The following is a 4,356-nucleotide window of genomic DNA, read 5'->3' as shown; positions in this document are numbered from 1 at the left end:
TCAATGCACACGGCACTAGAGCAGGAGCTGTCAGAGGCCTGCTTTTCTGCTGAACAATTTTAAAGCCAAATCACTCACAGAAAAGACTGACTTTATTACATGATGAATAAATGAATAGTTCTGTGGAGCAGAACCCTGCTTTAAAAGGAATGAACAGTTTGGCACTTCCTTAACGCAACAATCATGTCTCCGTAAATGCATTTTCTGCTGTAAAATCACGTCTTTTTGCATTGGAAACGAAGATATGTGGGAAACTCAAGAGCAGCTGCCACAACCTAAACACTCACTATAATCTCCACTGTACTTACTGTACATCACAGCATTTAGAAGATGCTTATTGATAGAATGATATGTAGAATGATACCTGAATTTTAGGGGAGTGCTGAAGACAAATGTGCTGAGACTGTAAGATGATGAGTTCTGAAAATTTGTCTCGCATAACCAGGACTCGAACAATAGACCAGAAGTAGGAAGCAAGTTAATTAGGGCTGTGAACCACTGAGAATTCAACTGAAAACTTCCAATTTTAAGTTGCAAACAGGAAGCAGTGTTGCAATTCGAAGGATTGAACAACAGACAGACAGACATAAATAGATAGATAGACAATAGAACGTACGTACAAACGAATGACAGACAGACATAGAAATAATATTTGGGATCTTCTAGATGACTAGGGTCTTGACAGGGCAGGGAAGTCAGGGCTAGTATACCGGATCCACATCTTGTGTAATGCCAAGATCCTTGGCTTTCAGTTAGGGAGAGATGATTGAGCTGTCTATAGAGATGGCTAGATCTTGGCGAGGATCGCTTTTGGACTGAAAAACAGCTCAGTTTTCAGCTTCAAATGAAGGGTGGTCCCGCAAGGTAAACTGCCAAATATCCAGAGATTTGAGATATGCCTGAGTGAAAAAAGATTGAAAATGAAGAGTTAACCATGTGTCATGTGCATAATAAATGACATAATGACCTAATAAAGTGGAAATTGATATATAAAGGCCTATGTATATCTATGAAATTAATGATTTCTCAAAAACGTAAACATAAAACATAGCCAAGTTAAATGGCATCTGATTTGTTGTGAAATCAGCTTCTGATTGATGTCAATGACACGAAAAGATAGGTCTAATCCTCAAAGTCTTGCATGAGAAAGAGGACCATGCTCTTCGAGCCGCCTCCCTGCCACTGAAAATAAACTGGGAACATGCTGTTACGGCATTAGGAAGAGAGGTTATGCTTGACTGAGTCATTTCGTTATTTTTAACTAGTCAAGGCAAACTTTGAAGGAGAATCTTGTCTGAAATTTCAAGTAAACTTTTAGTTGGGCATGGTAAATTTAATTCAAATTCAGACTCGTGAAGTGAAAACCAATTCTCTAGTTCTGAATTTTCTGCTATCGTTGCTGTTGCTTTGACATATTGCATTATGATAGGTTTGCTCACAGAGCAACTCTTTGTTATTCAAACCTCAAGGCTTCATATAGTCATTTCAAGGGCCTACCCTCAATTAAAAGACACATAATCCAGGTATTACTTCAACTACTGAACAAAAGGTAGCCAATGAGTCAGCTAATTAACTGTTCGTGTACAGCAGGTAGCAGTAAGAAATGTTAATGACTTGCATTTTCAGAACATGGTTTAACAGAAACTTAATTAACAGAATTGACATGAAAATCAACATAGCGACTCATTGTACTGGGTAATATGACATTTCCAAATGAAAACAGATATTCAATAAGAAAAAGAAAACATAGGTCAGGACTTTTATTCATGATTAGGTAGTTAAAATAGGTGTTTACCAATAATTGTGGAGAACCAACCTCCAAATGAAACATCGTGGGCACCTATTGTATTGGTTGAAATGTATGTGACCTTGATGATGTCAGCTGAAAGGAAAGTAATTTAAAACATTATAAAGATGTTTTTCCTTTGGAATAACATTATGAATAATTAATATCAGGATCAGGCATATGTATTTAAGAAAGAAAAGGACATCAGTTATGATTTAATGTTGACTTCATGAGCACTGAAAGTTCTGTTAAAGACAGCAAAATACGGCTGGTAAAAATTGACATTTATAAGTATTTATAAAGAACCATCTCAGTCCTGAAACATCGAGGGCATCGAGGGTCTTGATGATATCAGCTTTAATATAAGTCATTACAAATACATTAATAAAGAAAAAGACAAGTTATAATTTAAGCATGACTTCATAAGCAAAGCAAAAACAGGCCTTGTGAAAATGGTTGTGAAATTAGGAATTCACCATTAATTGTGCAGAACCATCCACCTCCTTAAAGCAGTGAGGGCACCTATTGGTTGAAATTTAAAAAGCCTTCATTATTTCACCTGAAAAGAAAGCATACATACATAGCCTACATACACTCTGTACATACATGTCTGACATGAGAACAGGAACATTTAAATAAGACTAAAAAATAAATAATAATATTTATGAATCTGGAACAGAAGATTTATGTACAGATTTGAGCATTATTTACTCTATAATGCACAAATAACAGTGTTCTGTGAATGTTGCTTTAATAACAAATATTTATCGGGAGCGTGTATGCTGGGATTTCATAAATTTAATGGAGAAAATACTTATTACTAATGACTTTTGATCAGTAATTACTAAGTAATCAGAACAGTAATGTGATTACTTTTTAAAAGAGTAACCAGTAATCAGTAATTTGATTGCATTTTCAGAGTAACTTGCCCAACACTGCAAGCAAGTACAGGAACTTGCTACTTCCAATGCATATGACAAAAAATGGCTGTGAATATTTAAGAGATACTGCTGCTGCACAAATAGCAAATAAAATAACCTGTAGCAGATCTAAACAAGTGGAGCTGGGGAAGGTGGAGGGTTTCAGAGAAACTCTGAAAGCTCTTTGCAAAATTCTAAAGTGGATGCTAACCAGCTATTTTAATGTAAAGCTGCAAACATATGCAACATGATCCAATCGGCTTGTGCCAAGTTGTTTAATGCTGCGAATATCATCAGTTACGTTAAGAACCCATCAGCCTAAGCAATCTAGGGTTTCATGGAAGAACTAGGCATGAATCATTCAAAATAATACCAGGCATATGCATTAAAAAAGAAAAAGACACAAATTTAGATTAGACTTCACAAGCATTTACATTTCTGTTAAAGACAGCAAAAACAGACCTGGTGAAAACAGTCATCAAAAAGACAATTTAGCATTAATTTTGAGGAATAACCCCACTCCTAAAACATAATGGGCACCTCCTGGCTGAAATACAAGCATTTTTGATGATGAAAGTCGTTTGAAGCATTTTAAAAGCATTTTTTTTTCTTTGGAACATTATGATGAATAATTCCTAATAAGCAAGGATATGGATTAATAAAGAAAAAGCCATACATGTTGATCTAATGTTGACTTCATGAGCATTGACATCAATAATAGGCCTGGTCAAAACACTGGTAATGCAAGCTGGTGATCTGCATATGCTTCTGGGTGCTGTGACCAGCACTACTGTGTCCTTTGATAGCCATACATACTTGCTCATGGAGTGGAGGGCTGGCGCTGTCGGTCTTCACGGGGAAATCATAATAACATACGACAAAGATTCTGCTTTTGAAAGCCGCTTTGAAATAAGGGGGCGTTTAGACAGAGAGAGAGATTCACGCACCTTCAGAAGCCAGCGCCGTACACTGCAGCTACAGCCAAAGCAGCACACCATCCATCAACCGCAGACACTGCAGCACAACAGAGCTTAATAAAAGAGAGCCAGGGCCGAGTTTATAATGGAATGGGAGTTTATAATGGAATATATATATATATATATATATATATATATATATATTTTTTTTTTACATTTTTAAATTAGCCTACAATGAAAACTGAAAATGTCAACAACAACAACAAAAATAACCTTAAAATATTAATTTTAAATAATCTTAAAATATTCATAAATGTAAAATTAATAAAATACTATTATTGTATATAAAATAATACTGGACACTATAGTAAACTGGTGCGCAGCAAAGTTGTAAAAATGGCACCACTGTCATAATGAAACAACTAAATCACAGAAAAAAAAAGATGTCTCATTTACCCAAAAGGCCTCTAACAAAACTTGATTATATTTCAAAGGTTTTATGCTCTGAACTTTGCAATCTTTGGAGAAACAGTGAGCAGTTGTTGGGGGTTATTGGAAGCTGACATGAGATCTAAGTGAATCAATCCATGCTGCTGAATCATAAATGCCCCAGGAGTCATGCTACAGTGCATTTTACTCAGTGTTTTTTTTAGTTCAACAAATTAAACAAACTTTGACGGTACTATTTTGAGAAGAAGGAGCAGCTTCTGATGAAGTGTGCGTCATCGTGATG

The sequence above is a fragment of the Carassius carassius genome, chromosome 43 (genome assembly GCF_963082965.1).
Source record: "Carassius carassius chromosome 43, fCarCar2.1, whole genome shotgun sequence".
NCBI lineage: Eukaryota > Metazoa > Chordata > Actinopteri > Cypriniformes > Cyprinidae > Carassius > Carassius carassius.
This window is presented reverse-complemented; position numbering follows the sequence as displayed.